General features: G+C 35.5%; 1 long non-coding RNA gene across 1 annotated transcript; it reads left to right on the forward strand.

Annotated features, from left to right (window-relative positions):
* The first annotated feature begins 735 nt into the window (after window positions 1–735).
* Window positions 736–17,679, forward strand: LOC147643452 (uncharacterized). The gene is made up of 2 exons (XR_015272115.1): window positions 736–1,008; window positions 14,900–17,679. It is a non-coding gene; the product is annotated as an uncharacterized LOC147643452 (long non-coding RNA).
* The last annotated feature ends 6,258 nt before the right edge of the window (window positions 17,680–23,937 follow it).

The following is a 23,937-nucleotide window of genomic DNA, read 5'->3' on the forward strand; positions in this document are numbered from 1 at the left end:
CTTAAATTTAAATAGGTACATATAGTATTATAAAAATATAAAACTTCTACCCTTATACATAATATGTTTTGAATTTCAAAATTGACCGCCTTCTAGTTCCTATCAGATATTAATCGCTTTTGTGATATCGATGGTGCCTTCACACTTTCCCACACTGACTGTCGAAACTGCCCATTTCTTGAACGCCATGGTGAGTTTCACTTGGCGCGCAGGTTTTTAAATTTGAGTTGCCCGCAATTTAAAAGCTTCTGACCAAAATTGTGCATTAAATTAACAATAAATTATTTTATAACATTTGTATTTTCTTTTATAAATTGTCTGTTTAATTTACAAAATGAATCATTTGCATATATTTATTTACGTAATTTTTTCAGATAAAATAAGTGTCAAAGTTCCTTTCTTAATTTTATATAATATTATTTAGTTTTAAAATACACATAATAAAATATTTTTAGTGTTTTTCTCCATAAAAATGCGTAAATTAAATATTTTTGCTTAGAAAAACTATTTATAATAATAAATTGTCAATACCAAATATTTTCCCTTTCTTCATTGAATAAAAATATAAAATGTAAGCTAATATCACTTGATTTTTATTTACATTATCACTAAGCATTCAAATATACACGATTTGAATTTCCCGCTAGAGTGCGCCATGGTAGCTAGCGAGCTTTCCAACACTGACCACAGCTGCTTATCGATAACGCCGATGGCACGATCGATAATGGCGCGAATAACGGTGTGTGGTGAGAAAGTGAAAAAATGCAAAGTGATAATTTGTCCTCGGAAAAATCGCGAAAAGTCCTATAAAACGTCGCGTTCAAAGTGTAAATTGTGTGCGAATGTGTAGAGGAGCGTTTAATTCACATGCTGATTATGAATGCAAGCCGCAAACGCAGCCGCAACATAACATTTTCAGCCTGTCAAATGTCTTGCATTTGAGATGCACACGGATGGCAATGACATGCGAGTGTGTGTGTGCGAGGGTTGCCAATTGAGACTTCTGAGGTAAATACAACTTTAGTTAATTAGTCGTTTCGGTTAATATGGTAATTGAATGTGCATGTAGCGACATTTACAACTATATACGTACATGTGTTTAATGCACAGCAATAATCTGGCAACTGTTATGTCATTTGGTTTGCATAAATTATGATTGCATGGCCATGGCGTGCGAGGGAGTTTGGGGGGGGGGGGGAGGTGCGTTAGGTGAATGCGAGGAAGCGAGAGGGGGAGTATCAATTCCTTTGCGCCAAATCGATGCGAGAGTGTGTGTGTGTGCACTTACAGTGGTAATTAACGCAAAATATATGAAGTAAAAAATATAAAATAATAATAATTCGTAGTTTTAAATAATAGGTAAATAACTTAACTAAAAAATATTTATTATAGTAATATTTAACCATATTAAAATTGATTTTATTTACGTATTTTCTTGAATAATATTTAATTTTTAGCTACTTATATCTTGAAAATTTAGTTTAAGTATTTAGAAACAAATATTATCTATAGAAAGTAAACCCAGACTTAAACCAATCATATTTCCTTTATACATAGCAAGGACCATTCCCATTTTGTCGCCTCACATTGTAATCGCATGTACAAGGACAAACAATCATGTCCTACACTGGCTTCCATCCCATTCTTCCCCATATGCATGCATAATCGTCAAGCAAAACCCAAACCGAAATGGCGAGCACGTAAACGGAAACCCAACGACAATCGCACATTTCCCAATAATTATATTTCAATGCATCAGAATTTCAGCAGGACAGTCGTCTGGTTTCCGCAGGACAACACCAACAAATAACAGGCGGAATAATAACACCATCAGAGTTGGTGGAATCATCATCATCATCATTGGCAGGATCAGGAGCAGGGAGCTCCATCCCAGCTGGCCACCGCCATTGATACAGTTATGAAGGCCGGGTAGCACAACAAAAGCCTCTGGTCAGTTCACTGCCATGTGCCCAGTGCCACCTCCTCGATCTGTTCTGCGGTGGAAACAGGAGAGGAAGAACCGTGGTTTTGGGTGGTTGGTGGCTCTGTTTGGTTGTGTGTGTGCGCCGGTGTGTGGTGTGGTCGGTCATTATCTGTTTAACAGTTCCACATTTAACGATGAAACGTCCGCTGGCATTGCCAGCTCGTCATGATACAGCCACATTTGAGTGGGCGGCTCACAAAGGCCATGTTCCACCCACTGCGAACCCAGACCCTTAATTCCATTTTGCCAATCTGGTTGCTAGAGATGGTACGACTTAACTGGTTTGCCAAATTGGATAGGATAAATTATATTTTAAAGGGATTATAATTATTGTTAAAGTAAATATATATAAAATCATCATCCGACCTTTATTGCTAGTTGAAAGAAGTTGCTTACCTTTCAAAATTTCACAATAGTTGATTTAGAATATCTACAACTTGTATTAACCTTTACAATATGGAAACCAATTTAATTAACCAACTTAATCCAACTTGGCTACTCTTAATTAAGCACCTAATTGCCTTGTCATTTTGCTAAATGCATACAGGATTAATCATATTTTCATTCTCGGACTCTCTTCGAAAACTAGAGCACTTCGTTTTAACTGGATTAATCCATAAATGAGCCATCAATAAGTTGGGCCATCCCTGGATATGTCCAGCTCCTTGCGCCATATCCTGCCATATTGTGTGTATTACAAACGGACAATCAACGGACAGGCATGGGGCCAATAAGTTTATTACTTACCTCGGCGCATTGCTCAACCAACCGTGTATGGTCCGGGAAAGGGCAAGGGACAGTCGGGAGGGAGATGGATCCGGATGGCAAAGGGCGAGTCCTTGAGCAGGAAGCCAACGAGCATACACACACACACACATGCCCGATGCTCGACATTGGAACGCATCATCTTGCCGTGGATAATTCATGAAATGCACATCATTGCCTCAATAATGATTGCCGTTACACACACACCGGGCACGCCTCAATAGCTGTGTATACAAAATGTATTTGAATATCCTGGAAAGGACATAGAAAGGGAGCCCCCTGCCTGTCTGCCCCTGTGTGAATGTGTAAGGATGACTTGGTATTTGTGGATGCTGGGCATCCCATTGCTTTGTTGATTGTCGAATTAGATGGCAGATCCCAACTAAATCTTTTGCCAGTGATTCATACAATTGCATAAATAAATGGGGGAAGACTCGAAATGCTCAAATTTCAGACCTATTTCTTTGCTTTGCTTAGGTAATTTAAAGAATAACAAATATTCCTTAAAAGTGCTCTGTTGTTTACTTAGAAATCAGGAAACATAAATAAGATATGAATTTCCCCTTAAGCTGGACAGTTTCAAATAATAATTCTTAAATGTACAAAGCTTTTTGTTGATATTTCGTTATTGTATTAAGGAAAATGTTTGATATTTTTTCAAAATATATTAAGTCAATTAGTATAATTAATGTCGAATTTAAAAAAACAAAGGAATATTCCCGCGTGAATTCTGCCTTGATTATATAGATTTAAGAAAGGGCTAAATTTGTTTAATATTAAAAAAGGTCTCTTAGGTATGAACTAACTAAGCATATTCTGATATATAAATCAAGTTAATAGCCCTATGCCTTTAAGTAAAATAAGAAATTCTTCCTTATATTAGTTTTAAGGTAAATCATGTGACAATAAGTAGCATATTTATACAATGATTATAGTTCATGTCTTGTCTTTGTAATATTTAACAAACTTAAGTTATAAACAATTATGTATACCAATCAAGTTATTAAGTAACTAATGCGTAAAGCTTCTCTTTAGAGTAAACAAATCATTTATTGCCCATTTACTACTTGGTAAACATAAGTAGCAAACAATTACCTCAAAGAATATTTTATGCACCCCCTAAAAGTCTAAAGTTAAATGAAAACATTGAAAAACATAAACTATTGTCTTCAATTAATCAAATTAAAATCAATTTAAAATTTCTCCTGCAATCCATGTTGACTCTTGATATATTTTTCAAATAAAATCTCTCTTATCGATTTGTCTTTCACTTTGCCCAGTTATTGTTATTGCAAATATTTTAATTCTCGCACTTGACCATGTAAAGCAACATTGCGTATACGCCTCCTGGGCCATCGTGTAGATTGGCATCTTAACTTGATTGGAAATGAAACAAATTGATATTTGTCTAATAACAGGCATTTTAATTGAGGTTTCTGAGGGGGCTTTAACGTGAGAACATATCTGCCAAAAACAATGTGTGAGTGTGGTTAGGTGGCTAAAAGGATTCCCAAGGTAAAAGGGGGGAAAGCATATCAGGAGGGCTTAAGCTATTGACGAGTGTAACTGACTGATGTCTGGCCTTAACTCCTCACTCACTCACTCACTCACTCATTTCCACTCACATTCACTGCGTCTGCGGCCAGCAAAGGATGCTGAATGCTGTTGAAACATTTCAAGCAGGACTCATCATGGAGTTTTCAGTTAAGCACTCGAAGAAATTGAGTAAAATAACTAGCCAAAGTATTCAAATAAGTAATAATATATACTATTAAAAAGATAAAATACTTTATAAATTATTAGTTAATTTATGAAACTTATAATGGTATCTTAAAGTCCATTAAGATATTTTTAAAAGCTTAGGAAAAATGTTTAAAAATTCCTTTAAGGTAGAATCTTTATTTTAGGTAGTATAAGTTATGTAAAATAAATATTTTATGCTATAGAAAACCCTTATAAAATTCCTAAATTTATTTTTTCTAAGTGCACACACATATAAGTGAAGAAGAACCAACACACACACACTCTTACATACGTACTTTAAGCGTCATTATTAGCACAACAGAGAAAGAGAGAGAGGGAGAAGCAGAGAAAGAGAGGGAGAGAGAGAATAGCAGTGAAACAGAGATGTAGAGAGTGGGTACTGTGGGTGTGTGTGAGTTTTGGGGCAAGTGCGTGGGCGAGAGGTGGTGTGGATGGGTCGACCATTATGACCACTTGCTGTGCACCATCCACACTCACACCCCACCCAAGCACATACACACACACTCGCACACTCACCTCTCGGGTTCCAGTTCCTCCTTGTTGACACACTTCTGCCAACAGTTGATCTTGTGGCCGACCGCAGGCATGCGGATTAAATCCATAAAGGATACGCACACATGTTCATTTCATATGCACGTGTTCCTCTGTGTGTGTGTGTGTGAATGTTTGCTTTTGCTGTGTGCGTGTTCGCTGTGTCTATGAAATTTTAAGCACGTCCGTTTTTGGGCCTAACGAGCCCCATTTCCAGCCTCCGAGCGAGATGGCTATTGCATTTGGCTAGTGAGGCAGAGAAAGATATAGAGACAAGGATAGAGAGAGGGAGATGGAGATGAGGAGCTCCTGAAAGTAGGCAACAAATTGTATCTGTGCGTATAGTGCAAAATCTTTGGGCTAAAGCAGAAAGGGAATTTGAAATTGGCTTAACAGAAATACTCTTAAAAGGGTTGTAGTTACTAGCCATGCTTATTTTGTATATTAAATATTTAATTTATGAATTTCTTTGAATCTAATTGAAATATTCGAGACTAAAATTGAGAAAATAACCAAAGATTTGTTGATTTAAAGAATTTACTTTCCTAGAGCAGGAAGTTTACACTTTTAATTTGCAGAAATAGTCACATGGAATGTGACTTAAACCTCTTACTTTTTACCAACACTTTATTGTTAGTTTAATAACATTTTTCATTAGCATACTTTTCCTATATATCTTCACTAGATTAGGGAGAGTTTTTTTATAGATATAATATGATACAATACAGATTATAATTCATATCTGAAAAGTATTTGCATTTCTTCTTTTCTATAAACAATAAACTAATTACATTTCTATGAAAGCTACATAAATCTGTACAATAATTTATATCCATCATAAATATTAAACTCCAGTTGCATTATTTATTATTACATTTCATCAAATACTCGGCTTCATTAGAAATTAATGCTACCCATTGCAAGAGCATAAACAAACACACAGCACAGACTGTAGCCCACAGGTTCAAGTAGCATAGTATATGTATTATGTTTACAAATCACACCTAATAACAATTGAGCAAGGATTTAACACGTCCCTTCCGCCCCTTCCTTGCTCCTGCTGCTCGGGGGGGGCGGAAGCATTGTTGAGAGTTTTGTGTGGCTTTTTGGGTTAATTAAAATATGCAAGCAAATAAAATGAAATTGTTGCCATCATCATACCCTTGCCCCACCGCCACCCCCATCAATTAGATGAGGCATTAAGTGTGGTCGGGTTTTTGTTTACTTGTTGGCTTACACCAGGAGCCTAACGGTAAGCGCTGTTGCAAGGTATGAAAATGCATTTTTAATTTCATTTAATTTGCTTCGCTTTCTGCTCGCCAGAGTGAAAATGAAATTGATTAACGCTGTAAAACTGTTGTACATTTTCATAATAACCCCGACACATGAACAAAAACAACAACAAACAGTAGCCCTTGTCCGGCAGAGGCACACACACAAAAAATGGTTAAATAAATAAATTAAAATCAATAAAAACCACAAAAGCACACACACACACATATGTATGCAGGGACACGTGCATATGTATGTGTGTGTTTTATGCAGGAGCCATTTTAACATGCACATTATTACAATTAAAATTAATTTAATAATAAATTCCAAAATAATTACATTTCACTTGTTTAAATAAACGTTTTTCGACCATGGAATGGACTCTGGACATACGGCCAGTAAACGTATAAAAAATGTGATACCATTACATGCAGGTATATGTGTCGGAATATCCTTGTTTTTTGTTTGTGTGTGTGTGTGTGTGAGAGAGTGGGTGTGGCTGACCAATTGGCAATCTGCTGCCCAACTTTTTACGAATAAAAAAATAGGGAAGTCGACAATTTAAATGAATTTCATACTCTTTGTCATACAAAGGGATATTTGTACTTTTGTGACATTTTATTTATAAAGTTCAATTTAAAAAATAGTATATATTTAAATAAAATATCAATGCTTTTATTTTTGCATAACTTAAACTAAAGATTTATCTATTTATTTGCCATTATAAATTGTTATCAAATGTTAATGTTCGATTTGTATTTTCATTAAATAAATAGGATAACAAAGCTTTCTGAAATACTTATTAAATAATATTTAAATTTATTTTATTGTTTGTTATTATGAAACCTATATTTTAAAGTTCTTCACTATTTAAGAATTATTATTCCCTTTATAAATTATATTAAACCTTTTTAAATATTTAACTGCTTACTTAGTATAATTTAATAAAACAATTAACTCTTCTAGCTTTATATTTAATTCAGTAGAATATAAAATTTAAATCTTTAAAAACCCAAAGCATTTCATCTCTAAAAATATATATATGTGTATATCTGTCATATATATATTTACACCATTTGTATAAAACCCCCACACATATATTTCTATATAGTTGAGAGAAAGAGAAATACAATTTTGTGCTTTATATTTGCATTAAAATTTCAACATTTTCCCCTGAATCTTTTGCACTGGCATCGCATAAATAAAATGGCACACAGATATGTACCATAATATATACGTATGCAGAGACATTTAAATATATACATATATATATATAAACATATATCTGTCAGTCATGTGTACATATATCCGCCATGTGTGCGGAGTGGAGTGTCCTGCGAATGTTTCTGTGATGTTTGCTCCTTTTTTTGTGTGTGTTTTTATTTGTTAATTTGTATGGAAAATCACTTTTTACCCGGGGACGACCGTACAAAAAGCAGCAGCGAAATTGTGGGAGTGAGGATTGAGTGTAAATAAAACCCATTTAAAAAATTACGCTGTTTTTATAAGGTAACAATGCATACAACAATTTACACACGTGTGTGCGGATGATGCAAATTTGCATAACATTTTTGCCCGGGACCACATGACGAGGGCGATGGCCACGCCCCCCATTTACACTCGCACAAGCATGCACTGGGGAAAAATGTTATATGATATTATTATAGTCTTATAAACAAGAAAGGAAACTAACTTCGGGAAAACAGGAGTTTAAATTTTCCTGCAGTTTGCAATATAATTATAGAAGTGTATTGTAAATCGATCATAACTAAGCTAATAATAATCTTGCAATCGACATTTATTTATATTTATATTTATTGACATTTTTATATAACATTTTTTCAACAAATGCAGTGTTTCAAAAACTCATAACTAAGCCAAAAAAGCATTGATTTTAAAGCTGAAAGCAGTTCTATATTATTTTTTATTATGTTAATAAATCTGCATACTCAATTTCACAATTAAAAATATTCAAATTTTTTTCAATATTTGAAGAAAAAAATAACGATGCAATCCCTTATATTTTTTTCGAAAAAATTTAGAAAATTTTTATTTTGACCAGACATGGTTAGATTGACTCGCCTGTTGATGCTGATCAAGAATATACATTTATGACATATAGGGTCGAAAATGACACCTTCACAGTTTTTGAAGCTTTTGACTATTATTAAAATACCCTTCAAGCTTATAAATATATCTAGATACTCTATCATATAATATTTAGAGTCTGACATAGGTTTTTAAATATTTTTGCTTAAATCTAGATATATTTATATTTAACTTTGATATAGAATTTTATATTTTTTTCTTAAAAGACCGAAATAATATTATTTGTAGAAAGTTAAACCTCTTGAAACCTAAACATTTTTCTTTGTGCATCATGGGTTCGCTGGGGCATATAAATTCACATAATAAGTCCTTCGTCCTGGCGCCCGTGTCGGGTTCCTGCGGTTTGTGGATGATTCCGTTGTTGTTGGCCTCCACTCCTCCAATCCTCCACTCCTCTCCTCTCCTTTTCACATAGTTGCCGCTGTTCAGGTTGCTGTTGTTAACGTTGATTCGTGACAAAAGCAACAACGACAACGACGGCAAAAGCGTATGACAGGGATATCATCCAGGGATATACAATTTGGTAGGTCATTATCCCTGCTCCTCCTCCATCCAGCTCCAGCTCCAGCTTCAGCTCCTGCTTTTGCTCCTGTTTTGACTGCGGTTTCAAATGGCAAATAATTGTGAAATGTTTCGGGCTTTCATTCCTATATCATCATTAATGTCAGTGCATTCCGCCATCTGGTGTTTTTGCTATTTGTATCGTTTTGCTGGTTATTGGTTTATTGTAAATTACTGGGCGATAAATTAAAATAACATACTGACTAAATGTGTAATCAAAGTTGGTTAGCCAAAAATGCTGACACACACAGTCCATGTGGAGAATTTGTTTTCTCTATTTGGTTTATTCAATTAAAGAAATGTGTATATTTTGTTTTGAATTTAATCCAATAAAGTGTCAAAAACAGAAGGGAATTTTATTACGGAAAATCTTAGGTTTTTATTTGCGTTGTCTAAGTCATGGATATGGAAGTGAAGTTTTATTTCAATTATTTAAATATAAAATACAAATATTATAAAAAGCCTACCTTAATGATGAATTTTAAAAGAAAATTTATTCATCTATAATATAGATAACCTTATAAAATATAACCTACATTTATTTTACTTATATATCTTTGTTTTCCCAATATACTTTAATATTATTAATGCTTAAATATATATATATTTTATGAATCCATTCAAATTAATAGCATATTCTATTCCTAATTACTTGGAGCATACAGGTTACTTGAAGCTACCGCCCAGAGCTGTTAACCTCTTGAACTTTTTCCCCTGGAAAGTGGTTAGCTTTAGTAACTAGTTACTTCCAGCCTCCTTGTCTTTGTTGTGTGTGTGTGTGTGTGTTGGTAGTGAAATTGCGTTGAATGTTACCTGCCATTTGGCAGGGAACACAGGCCAGGACTGGGTGCTACCTTTAGCCCAGGTTTTCACCCCCTCGTATCTCCCTCCCCCCAGCGTTAAGTAAATGTCGGGGCCTAGGACCAGGTTCCTATATGTATGTACATACCAGGAGACTATATACAAAGGAGTTGTCTACGCTGTGCATATGCAACATGGGAGTCCTCGAACTCCTACTCGCTTTCCTTACAGTCCCTCTCGTTATTGCGTTTTCGTTCTATATATGGCAACAGACAACAGACAGGACGCCAGAGCAAAAGGATAAGGTAGTTGGGGAGGGTAGGAAAAGGCACAGAGGTAAAGGTTGGGGCCAGGGGGAAGGCAAAAAGGACACGGCACAGGAACTGGCGACTAAAGGTGCTCAACGATGTTCGCTTGGCGTTTATTTGTTGCCCCTTTTTGGTTTTCGGTTTTGGTTCGGCTTTCGTTTTGTTTGTTGGCAGGCAGCATTCTGACTACATCCTGGCCATCCTGCAGTCCAACAGTCCAACAGCGGGCTCTGCAACTTTTCCATTAAATCTTCTTTGTGGCTTAGAGATGGACGAGATGAATACAAATGAAATATTACAATTGAGAGATGAGATTTAAGTAGAGAAATTAAGGGAAAATATTACATATTTCATATTTATTTATCTTTGTTCATTTAATTGATTTTCTTCTTAAATCTTTGTATACTTTTTTTTAAGGTCCTTCAATCTTGGCAACAAAGTGATTTCAATAAGTGTAGCATACTTTTTGGGGCTGATTAAAGGCACCATGCACTTAATAAATGTGTTTCGATTATTAAATACTATTAATATTTGCAACAAAAGTAGTAAAGTTGGTCGTCTAATTAGAACTTACAATCTAGAAATTGTTTCTAAAAAGAATTCGTAAGAAAATAACTAATTTTTAAGTTCTAAAAAATGCATTTATTTTCTTATTACTTATCCAACATAATTCTTTATTACTTATCCTATATAATTCTATAACATTCTTCACGGTTACTTTAATTATAAACACTTGAAACCCTTCTATATATCTTGTCACGTCCCCATCTCTATGGTTTGTCTAAAAGTTCACCCATCCTTGGTCCTTTTAATGGCGTTTAAGCGGTCCTTTTCTGTTCGCCGCCATTGTGTCATTGTCTAGACTTGTCTCTATTGGGTTGATAGCCTTTGCCAGGCTCATTCCTAAATTTTAGCGAGTTCTGCTATAACGTCTGTCTCCCGTTCCTCACGTCGTATACTTAATATTTGTCTGTAGTAAACTTAAATTAATCATACGCATCGTTGTACAGCATAAAAATGAGTAAAAGTTTTCTACATTCTTTCGATTTGACCCATCGAATGGGGGAGGAGTTCCCCCCAAAACACCGATTATCCTGATACAGTAAAAGGCTACCATTTGAGCAAACACAAAATATGCAAGTGTGTCCTCTGTTTGTACGTGCATGTCCTTTGGTGTGTCCTTCTCCCAGTCTCTCTCTCTCTCTCTCTCTCTCTCTGTCTCTGTGCTCTGTATATTTGTTGACATGTAATTGTAACTAAATATTTTAAATTGCTTTAAGGGGGTAGACCACCCTGAACGCATGAAATTTAGAGGGTTTTTCAAAAATTCATTTTGACTAAGTTATTGGGAATACAACTTTTTATTTATTAGTACATCAAAGTACATATGTTAAACTAAAAAATACTTATTGAAAGAAAAAAAATATTTACGAACCTCGGAGATATAGCCAGTCAAAAAACGAATTTTTTTTAGGGAATGGTCGGATGGTGTACATGCTGCACACCACATTTGTTATCCGAAATTCAAAAACAAAAATTTTTTATAAGCTATATAAGTATGGCTATAGCATGACGTAGCCGTTTTTGGAAATAATTTTTTTTGAGCAAATGGGAGCACTTTGAAAAAAAAAATTTTTTTTTTTAACAAAATTTTTGATTTAAAAATTTATAACTTTAAAACAAAAAAACATATCGAAAAAATCCTACGTCATGCCATAGAGGGCATTATAGAGAAGCTGTGTAAAAAATTTGAAGAGAATCGGTCCGGCGGTTTTTGAGAAATCATGTACACCGTTTTAAAAAACGTTGTTTTGAGAAAAACGCAAAAGAAGATAAAGAAAGTACTCTACGGTATACCGGCAGCGCTCACTTCTAATGGCTGTAGAATCCACAAGTAACGAGATATTTTTAAGCCCGATGTCTTAAAATGACCGTAAGAATATCAGCATCAAGATTGATTAAAAAAAAAAAATTAGATTTTTAAAAAATGTCAGGGTGGTCTACCCCCTTAAAATAAAGAGAAAAGCTTACCCACCGAACCCCACCCTTTCCCCAGCTACCAGAAAAGGTTATGCAAATGACAAAGTTTGCCAGGATGCACACACTCGCACACCCGTACACACTCGTGCATTAAGAGGAAAGATGAAGAGAGAACGTGTGCGGGAGTGAGAGATATGTATGTGAGGCAGGTGAGGATGCAACGTTTGTGTAAATAACATAAAATTCGTATTTATACACAGCATGCAAGTAAACACCATAGAGGGGCAGAGGGGATTGTGTGCGGGGAAAATGCAGGGACTCGCAGAGAGCTTGGGGCATGCAACAGCAGCTGAGGAGAATCATGAAATTTCTGTTTGCATTTTACATTTGACTGCGTGTCGGTGTCAGGATAACTACGTGTCTGTGTCCCTGTGTGAGTGTGTTTGGATATGCGCTCTCATATATGTATGCGTTTCGGTTTTGCGCCAGTCTGTGTATATTTATGGTAGCATGAGAGTACATCACTCTCGGTGGGTGTTTATGTGTGTGGGTGTGTGTGTGTTTTGGGCCTGATATGTGAAAATGCTTTTATCAGTGGCAGACGTGAAACAAGTGGGAAATACTTTAGTATTAACAATGGAGAAGCTTTGGGAATATCCTGTAAAATGTTTACTTAATAAATATTATTTCAAAAAGGTTATAGGGGTATTTATTAGGGTCATATTTGACAATAAATATTCATAATATATTCTCTTATACTATGAAATATTTTTATTTAAGGCCTTAAGAGTTATTTAAATAATTTCCGAAAGCGAGCCTATATCTATAACTCTAAAATTAATGTTACTGGAAAGCGATTACAGCCATTAACATATTAACTATATTTTTTCTTATCAATAAATATTTCCAATACAACTAATTACCAAAAATTTTAGAGAAGTCGTTACCGTAAAGGTTTCTATAATCTTAAACTTTAATAACTTATAAGAATACATATTATCGATATACTCTTTTCCATTGATATATCGAACATTCCCTTTCCTATCGATAAATTTATTCAATTTCATTCATCCCTTCGCCTGTATCCCCCTTTTCACACCCTTTACAAACATTGAGATAGCATTTACTGCCATGAAATTTGCAGTTTATTGCCTTCGTTTTTATGTAGGCGGCAGAGCAGAGAATTTTCAGGGAAAACTGAGGGGGGCGTGGACCCAAACCACACACTCACACACTCACACAGAGAAAACAGAGACACAACATTGTTGGAGATACAAATTAATTGCATTTCGGCAAAACGGCCAAAACATCGATTTGCATTTGTATTTAGCGAAAATTCTCAATGTTGCATTTTGTGCATAATAAATTGACAGCACGCGAATTGTGGAGGTGGGGAGGCGTGGCTATGTGTAATTAACACCACAAAGGCAACACCCAGTGAACCTGTCAGCGACTCACTTAAGAGAGACTCCGCGACCTTCAATCATCAATCAGTCAAGCCATCAATCATTGGAATGGCAACCAGATTGAAAAAGAAACTTGTTTTTCAACCGCATTCTTCGGCGCAAGCGAAGACAATTTAGAGTCGTAAATAGTTACAGTCAGTTGGACAGTTATGTGAAAATATGACCGAGAGTTATCGATAGCCACACAGGGGGAAAATAAAAACACTAATCAATAAAGAAATGTGATATTGAATTAAAGAGTTTAATAATCGAACTATTAATTATAGTAAACTTTACTTCTTGACTTTATAAGTCGAACTAAAAAGGGTGGTTAAAAGTGGGATACTCATTAATATCTATTTAAGTAACATAAACATTTAACTATCTGATGTTTTTGGTTCTCTGCACTCAATAGAGTCATCTGTTTGAATAGTTTGGCCAAGAGAGAAAAAAAAGAGAAAAAAGTTAATTAGGCGCCCGTGCTAATTGTCACAGTCTCCACCATCGTTTCTTCCCAGTTTCTGCAATTAGTTTTACATGCACTTTGGCGCCTGCTCCAAAACAGGTTCCTCTCTTTCACACTCTCTCTCTCTCTGTCCCTCTCTTACTCTTTCTCCCTCTCTCTCGCTCTCTCTGGAGAAAGGAGCAAGGAGAAAGAGGGACAGACAGATGATCACTCTGATCGATCGATCGAGAGAGAGAGAGTGAGACAGGAAGGGAGCTCTGCACTATCGTTGACATTTTAACCAAGCTCATTGGCAATATTAATTAACAGAATTAATAAAACATTTGTACGGGTATCTGCGGCCAGCAAGAAATATTAATTAACTCGAACCGCTTTTCAGTAACTCGCTTCCGTTGAGACTGCAGCACGCGGCGTCGCCTCGCGTCGTTGTGTGTTATACAATAATTAAGTTTTCAGCACCTGCGTGAGTCCCAATGTGGAGCTCTGTCGCCGGTGCTGCTGCAGCTGCTCGTGTGTAGCTTTTAAGCCTGTCCAGACAGCCAGCTCGCAAAGCAGGAGCGGTTCAAGAAAGCCAACAGCCTTGGGCGCTCTTGGACACAGGAGCCCACGAAATGGGGGAGTCCTTTGGAATTTTACTCAAATTAAACTTGATTTACTTATCATTTTAAATTGTAGTTTTAAGGAAAAATATAATATAAGGTAATTTCAGAACTAATCTATAAGAATAGTCAACATTTTAAGTCATAAAATACAAACACTAATTGATAAATACGTTAAACGATTGCTTTTGGTTCTTAGTAGTAAAATTAGTTGGGCCTTTTCCTTTTATATATATTTGTAAATTTTTGTTATGAAATTTTAGTCAAACATTTCTGATAGTTATAATAATTATATGAACTATTTTTATTTTTAGGTAAGTTTAATTATTTTCAGAGAGGACAACGCCCAACAAAAGCTGCTGTAATTACGGTGAGTACATTTTATAGTAATTTTTTAACAAAAACCATCAATCATAGATTTACATTTAAAAAATTAAATTTTAAAATTTTCTATAATCTTCAAAGTAAAAAAATGCATGATAAAAAGTGCTTAAAAAAATATTTACATAGATAAAATAAAAGGAAAAATAACCTGTATTGTGTTTGAAAGTAGCAAAAAGCATCATATAAAATTTTCATTTAACTTAATAAATTAAAAGTATAAATAACATGTATTATGTTTTAATGTAACATGAAGCATGATATAGAATGCTCAAAAAATATTGAAATACATAAAAATTGAAGATGTAAATCTGATTTTTACTTTAATGATAAATTTGAAATATAAAATTGCTATATGTAGCTTGGGAGAGAGACTAGTATATTCCTTTAATTAATTCGTATATAAAGTTTAATATTTTCCTATCATTAATCCTTTAAAATTAATATAAATCTATAAAAAAATACATTATTATTAATAACGCCCCCCAGTTGGGCTCCAAAACCTAACCGAACTCCACACCTGTATCAGTTAACCGAAAATTTTCTTTAAAAAATTGTCGCCCGATTCGGGCCTCGACCGACTGTCGCTTAATTTTATTTTATTTTTTATTTTGGTGGCCACTGTGGCGCATGTTTGGGCCGCTTTACATGGCCTGGCCAGTTTCAAATTTCAGTCCTGTTTGGCACCACCACCAGCACCACATCCCCCCGCCTCATCCCGGTTTTCTTGGCCTGGCAACTGTTTTCTTGATCGTTTCCTTGCTCCTGTTTCGGGTTTTATGCGTGAGCGGCGGCGCTGTTGACGTGTTTGTTGCACATGCGCATTAACCCGGCCGCAAATTGTAATTACCACAACGCATTACAACATAATTTCCAATTGCCCCCTCCGCGTTTCCTTCAACTCCCCATGAAGTGTGAATTTTAATGATATGAGGTTAAAAAAAAGGGATCACACAGATGCCGAAAGAAAGTTCGTCCCAATTGCCGTGACTAAGTGGCAGTGAAGGGCCGTCCATTGGTAATAACATAATAAGCCAAAATATTGTTGGCATTGGAATTCAATTAGTAAAATGTGGCAGAGAATGCATCATGTGAAAGGAAGGTAGCGTCTTGGTCCTCATCTCGCCCAGTTTGAGGTCAATTGTCGAGAATCTCAGAGGCGCTGAGACTCCCAGCGTTCAGAGTTTCAGGTTCGAATCCAAAAGACACGTGCATCCGACCAGTTTTCTGCGGGCTGCCCTCTAGACAAATTGACCAGGCCAAGACCGGGCTTTGGATTGGGATTGGGATTCGGTTTTGCGGCTTCACAGTGGCTTCCAAATGCCTGCTGCTGCTGATGCTGCTGCTCGGTTTGCTCCTCTTACTTACCTGTTCCCGTTCCTGTTTATTCTCCACACATGCATGCCATGTATATATATATATATATATGTGGATGCCATCAGGTGTCGTGTATTTTGTCAGATATATTTGCGTTTCGATTTTTCCGCCTCACTGCAGACAGAAGTTGTTGGACCGGCCATGTCGTGATCGGCAGGCAGAGAATGTCGGGATTTAGCCTTTGGAAGGAAGGCGGCGTTGTTAGGGGGAGGATCCCCCTATATCTAGTCAGTATCTTTTTTGCTTTGATTTCCTGTGAACGAAGATGGTTCCAATAATCTGGTTTGCTTTGAATTATTTATGGACTTTAGGTTTTCACTTGAGTAAATACAAATTGAAATTGGCAGTTATTAAAATTTAACAGGTATCCAATATAGTTATTGAGTTTCTTGTTTATTTTAATTATTGGTTTTGTTTGGGTTTCATTTTATTGTTGTATATGGTTTTTTGTTATGATTTGAACATGGTGTTGGAGAGAGTTTTCAAGCCTTGAGATTTTATTTATTCATACAAATGCGTTAGGAAAAAAATATGGAATGCCAAACAGATCAAAGGGTTGTTATAAGAAATTGAATTTAACTCCTCTTTTAAGTGGCTTTTTATTGTCAAAAGTTGATTATCAGAGCATTATTCTTAATTCTTAATGTGATAAATACAAAATCTAAATCAAGGCATTTTTTATAATAATTTTAGTCTGACGTTTACTTCTTTTCTTGTTATAAACAATGATGGTCTTTGATGATCATCGGTTTTATTTATTAAAAACCTTAGTATTGTTTTTTTTTATAACAAACTTGACTATAAAACTGAATTATTTTATAACTAAACCCTTACTGATTGTCAAATAATATGTTAGAAATAAATTTAAATCTTAAAACGTTTTTACTGATAAATATTTATTATTTATAATTCCTAAGTCAAATTTTTTGCTACATTCCTTACAAGGAAACCCTGTTCTTGCACCATTATCCAATATTTGGTTTCTTGTATTTTCCTTTGCTTCTTCTATTGGCCAAAAAGAAAAGCTTGACCCAGGTCTAGACAACCAAAACTGCAGCATAACAAAATCAAAAAAAAAAAAAAAGAAAAGAAAAGAAATCTGAGGCAAGTGGAGTGAAGTGGAGCGGATTGGACTTCTCTCTGGGTTGCACTGTGGGGAGGTGGAGTCTCGGCTCAAACTCGTTTCAATTAAAATTCTTGGCCAAGAAGCGACAACAACAGAAGTTGGCAGCAAACAAACAAACCAAGCAACCGACCGACCGACCAAGAAGCGGCCAAGAAACCAACAAATAACAAAAAAAAAAAAGAGGAAAAAAGCGGCCAAAGGCAGCAAAAAGACAAATTAAAGTGGATTATGAGAGGAGCAGACAGGCGGAGGATATAACTTATATATATATACATTTATATATATGTATATAAAGATATATGTATATATCTGTATGGGAATGCAACTGGCTCCTCTTTCTTAAACCCCCCTCCCTTCTCCCCCCCTGCTCTCCTGTGCGTGTAAGTAAATTTTTGCAGAAATTGGTGCAGAAGACAAAGGAAAAGCACATAAAATAAAATAATAACAGACGCAATCCAAAAAGGAGACCGAGACGATGATGACGACGGGCCAATGACTAAATGACTGACTAAGTGCCAAAATGGAGAGAGAAAAATGAAGGGGAGAGGAGAGAAGAGAGAAAAAAAGTGTGCACAGGGAAAAATAAAGTTTAAGCCAGAATTTAAAGATATTATGTACAATATTTACAAACAATATTATTTAAAACAAATTTATTATAGAGATAAGATATTTTAAATGAAATTGCAGGATCTCTTCATTATGTTTATTCAAAAATATTTTGAATAAATATTGAATATCCCGTAAAGCTTTATAATCTATATTTCTAAATAACTATACCTTTACAGGGTATTCTAATTTTAGTCAGAAACTCTGAAGGAGTCATTTCCGACACTATAAAACATATATATTATTGATCAGCATCAAAAGCCGAATCGATCTAGCTATGTCCGGCTAAAATTAAATTTTTTAAAAATTTTGAACATTTTTAAGGGGTTAAAATGATAATAAATTGGGGGAAAAAATATTAAAAATTTTAATTAAGTATGCAGATTTATTAACCTTATAAAAACTAACATAAAACAGCTTTCTAAATTAAAATCAATGCTTTTTGGCTGAGTTATGAGTTTTGTAAAATTTGTTTTTTCGGATATAATTTTCGCATGGAAATATCTTAAATATCGATTTAAGGAATATGAATATTTTAAGCTTAGTTATGAGCGATTTCCAGTACGATCTTAAAAATTGATAGCAAACTGGAAGGATATGTAATTTCGGCTTCCTGAAGTTAGTTTAAGATAAAAATAGATATATTCTTTTACATAATAATAAATAAGAGAATAATTATAACAATAATATAACTTAATTATATTTAAGTTTAATATCTACCCTATAAGTATTATTTCCCGTGGAGAACAAGTAAACTTTTGGGTCTAAATGCGAAATCGAATCTGAAGATCAAGAGGTATAAGGCATATATATACGCATATATATAATATATATGTATATATATAATATACGAGTGCCGCCTTCGCCGTCTGTCCTCCCTCAAAGCTTCCTATCCCCCCCTGAAAGGACCCACAAACTCCACGTTCCTTACCTCATCTTCGATCCAGTCGTCGTCGTCGTCGCTCATTATAAATTTTTTTAATCGGCTGCAGCACTGGCAAAACATCAAAGATCCGTCTGCCAAAAGCGACGCCATCCCCGCATCCTTTTCGGCCACAGATCCTGCTGCAAGTTTAAATATTTAAAACAAAGTCTCCTTCCTTCCTTCCACTCGCCGCCGCGGCTCCTGCATCTGCAACATTCCTGGCGATCGCTCGCCCCCATCTCCACTCCTCCATCGCTTCATCTCCTCCTTTGACCGGACCGCATCCTCCGCTGAAGATGGCCAAGATGGTTAAGATCCCAAAAGGCACTCACACATGGTTAATATTTTTCTTTATTTCTGTATTTTTGTATTTTTTTTTTCGACCGTACCTGTCGTCGATGTCCATCGTCTTTGGCTCCGTTTCGGTTTCGTTTCGAATTGGCAACTGTTGGCATATTTCACCTGGCATCGGTCATTAAATGCCCCTCAAAATGCAACCAACAAAGAAGTCGAAACAACAACAGGCACAGTGAAAGAAGGGTCCTTGCATATTTTTATTTATTTAATATTGTTTATGTGCAATACAAATTGTTCAGGTGCATTGGGCAGCTGACCAATGTCAAGGTATAATCAGATGAATGATCTGGGGATCAAAAGATAAGCCAGGGTGGAAAAGTTAGGAGGAAAAAGGATACATTTAATATTAATAAAAAAGATACATAGTGTATCTTGAAGCAATAAAATTTAAGAATTAACTAGATAGAATATATTCTTTTATACTACTAAAAAGATACATAAAGAATCTTCAAGCAATGTACATATTTATTTATTATTTATAATTATAAAGATACATGTACTTGAAGAATAAATAAGTTCGAATACTTTTAAACATATTCATTTATAATTTATTATAATAAAGATACATAATGTATCTTAAAGCTATGTAGTTTAAGAATGAACTAAATATTATATATATTATTTATCAGCTTTAAAAAACTTTACTAAGATTAATATCAAATTAAGTATTTCAACTCATTTTAATCACTTTTTAAAGCTTTCAAACTGTTTTGATTTCATTATTTCCTTAAATCCATGCATAATGAATTATAATTGATGCTGATTAAATCATTCGTATCATCACTCAATTATATACACAATCATCAACATCAAAAAATGATCATCTGTGAATTCTTTTCATTCAGAAAACTTTTAATAATTTTTAGCTTAATCATTCTCGCTGACTTTTCTCTTCTCTTTCTTTATTTATTATTATTTTTTTTTTTGTGGTACACATTGCACTTTATATCTTGGCTTTTGTTTTGTATCTTTCAAGTTTCTTTTTGTATCTTTTGTGGCAATTTTTCCATACACAAAACTGCAGCAGAAAGCTGAAAGATAATGTGGGATGAGGATGAGGAAGAGGAATGTGCGTGTGTCGAGTGGCCAAAAAGGAGAAGGATTGGGAGGACAGGGTGAAAGGGAAGCTTTAAGAGACAAGAGACAACAGGAAGCAGCTGCTAAAAAATTCTCAGAAATTTCGCATTAATGCGTTAAAAAACAAAACAAAAATTATATATATATATGTATGTGTATATGTACATATATATATTTTTGCTTCTTTTTGCCAAACTCAACTTGCATATAATTTAATAAATTCAAAATGAGACAAACGAAGCGACAAAAAGATAAGCCTGAAGAAAAAAAAACAACAACTTTATTATTAGAGGAAAATAGTAAGAAAACTAGTTGTAAAGTTGAGGGTTTCGACTAGGCTATACCCTATAAAATATGAATAACAAGAACTCAGGGAAAAACTATAACAGAATGACAGTCAGTAAAAGACAGCTTTCTTTATAAATAAATACTACTTAATCAATATTTATGTTTAAAGTATATGGTTTTTCCTTAAAACAATATTTAGTTAGAAAGGCTAGCTTATACCCTACAAAATATTACTGAAAAGAACTCAGGAAAAAACTAGCATAACACTAAAAGACAGCTTTCTTTCCCCAATAAACTTTATCAATATCTATATTTAAAATATATTGATTAACCTTAAAACAATATACCCTTTGTGGCCTTAAGTACCCCTTAAAAAATCTTACTTCTAGGGGTCAATAGTATCCCAAGGAATTCAATGGCTTCTTTGCATTTGCTTGTGGCCCAGGCCCAAAAGAGCTAAGGCCAAGGCAAGTTGGTCTAAAGGCAGAAGCTGAAAGTGCCACTGCCCACCGCCCACCGACCCCCCTTTTGGGCCAAGTTCCCATTTTCTATCCCTCTCTCTGTATCTCTCTATCCCTCTCTTACAAGGAAGCGCATTTTTAAATGCCAAAACAAATGGAAAAATTAAAGCCAACGAACGAGGAAGCAAGGGCCACTGCGGCGGCTAAACCTGCCCGAGAGTTGAGTTGACTGTAAAAATGCATCTAAGCCGCTTTTTTTTTTGTTTTTGTTTTGCTTTTTTGCTTTTTCAACTTTTACCAACTGGTTTGCGAGCAAAGCCACTCTCCTAACCCCCAGCTCACCGGCACCCACCTGCCCCCCTCCCCGGTATCCCCTACCTGTGCGCTTTTCCTTAAAACTGACACAGCAGCCGCAACACTTTTATTATATGCCTTCATCTAATAAGCCAAAGCCAAAGACCAAGGCAAGCTTCTGCCTCTGAATCTCTGAAGCCAGACCAGGAGTTGCAGATGGAGCCTGCATCTATATAGAGTTGGTTCCATGGCTATTGAGCTATCCGTGTCCAATTGCCAACTCCAGATACATATACATATATCTATGGATGTGTGTTTGTTGCAGTAGCTCTATGTGCTGAGTTTTCCAACTCCAAAAGAGTGGAGACTGTAGTTCTATCGCCCGACGATGATCACCAAACATGATTGTTCAACTTGGCTGTTTTAACGCCAAATAAAATAAATCAAATTCCTTAGCGGTCGACGACTATTCGTATGAATTTATTTCCTTTTTTTTACTTATTTTACTTGAGGGTGAATTGAGAGTTCTTAAGGTGCTAGGACATAAAGATACCTGGTATTTATTATTATTAAATAATGGGTTTATAAGTTTCTAAAGTGTCTTAAGTTTAGAATAATATTTTAATTCTTTTATAACACAAAGTGAAAGAGAGGTCAGGGTTATAATTACTTTAAAAGAGTATTAAATGAAATTGTAAAAGTTTAAATCCCTATTTTTAACGGGTTAGAAGTATGTATTATAAATGGGAATACATTTTTGTATGTTGGTATAAATCTATTAAAATTGCAGTCTTCAACCTTATTAAACCCTTCAAATAAATAGATTTTGTTTAATTATTTATGATCTGGTAATCAAATTTAATTAGTGTATTTGTACAATATTTAATAGTTTCCAACAAAAAATACCCTATACTTCAAAAACAAAATTTTAAGCTGCACAAAGCACTAAAGGTCAAAAGTAAATCCCCTTTTAAAATGGAAACCCCTGACTAGATGGCTCTAAAGACTGCCTCTAGGTTTTAAGCTTGACCTCCACTGGGCAGAACCAACTCCCTGCTCCTGTTCCTCCTACTCCAGGTCCTCCTCCAGCTCCTCCTGCTACTTTATTCCAATCCCAATCCCGCACCTAGTGTCGATCGTTGTGAATGTGGAGCCTGGTCGATGTCCTAGACCATATAATAAACTTGAGGAATGCCACAAAAGAGCGGCAGCAGAAAGAGGAGACTCGAGTCGAATTGAAACCAAATGCAAACGGCTACCAAGCCGGCGTTGAAGGCTTCCAGCTTCAGGTTCAGCTCTGTCTCCACATCTTCACATCTCCACATCCATGACCAGCTCCAGCTCCAGTTGGGGCTTGGAAACATGTTAAAGGCAGAGATTAAATTCAAATAAATCGACATGGTCGCCTGGAAATGAAAACATTCACAGAACACACGAGACAATAACAACGCTAACAACAAGCAGCGCCTCAAGGAGGTGAGGAAGTTTTTTGTGGAGTCACAACAACGATAAGCAGGAATGATCAGCTCAAAAGAATAGGAAAAGGTAAGGGTCTCGTACTAAAAATACCCTGGAAAAGGTATTGAGAATAACTTTCTATAAAAGATATAACCCAAACTTGAACATGGAAATAGTTGAGGGAAACTAAAGTTTTTTCTCTTCAATAGAATATTAATTCTAGGGAATTTATATGAGGTTTAATTATATTTTAAATGTTAAGAATACTTTTAAATCATGTACTTCATGCTTGTATGATTTCATTTTATTTAATTCCAAACGTTTTCCTGGTTCAGTTAACCCTTTTGCTACCCTCTAGTCTTAGCCAAACGATCTCAGGGAATATCTTTTGCCAGCTAACTGAAGATTTGCGTGGCTCAAACACACTGTGAAAGAGAGAATTCAAAAAGGAAGCCAGCCAGAATGAGAATCAAAGAGAGAAATACAAAGATACTATGGGATGGAATCATCAGAGGAGGGGGCGCAGCCAATTTGCGAATATTTTCATTTCAATTGCTCGACGGCTCCCAGGATTTGAGACTAACCCAAGCCAAGCCACTGTCATGCCCTCCGTTTCCTTGTTTTCTGTCCATTTCTGTGTCTGCTGCGGCCATTGACACAACACACACACAACACACAAAAGATTCAAGAAGACCAAGAACCAAGAACCAAGACCCCAGACCCAAAGACTCGAAGACAGCAGACAGCTCAGGGCATTGAGAAAAGCCAAAAGCCCGGTTCTTCTCGGGTCACATGTATCCCGGCAAGGCCAGGGCATCATCACCATCATCATCATCATCGCATCGATGGCACTGGATGGGGGAGGGACAGGTGATACCCACTCAGGTAACCGCATAAAACGTCACTTGGCGGGATGATCTATGTGCCCAAAAGCGGTTTTTGTTTTGTTTGGTGTTTTTATTTTGGCACCACTCACCTGTAAGCTCTCACCAGGTTTTTTTC

The sequence above is a fragment of the Drosophila serrata genome, unplaced genomic scaffold (genome assembly GCF_035046125.1).
Source record: "Drosophila serrata isolate PLE 108 unplaced genomic scaffold, ASM3504612v1 contig_273, whole genome shotgun sequence".
Taxonomy (NCBI): domain Eukaryota; kingdom Metazoa; phylum Arthropoda; class Insecta; order Diptera; family Drosophilidae; genus Drosophila; species Drosophila serrata.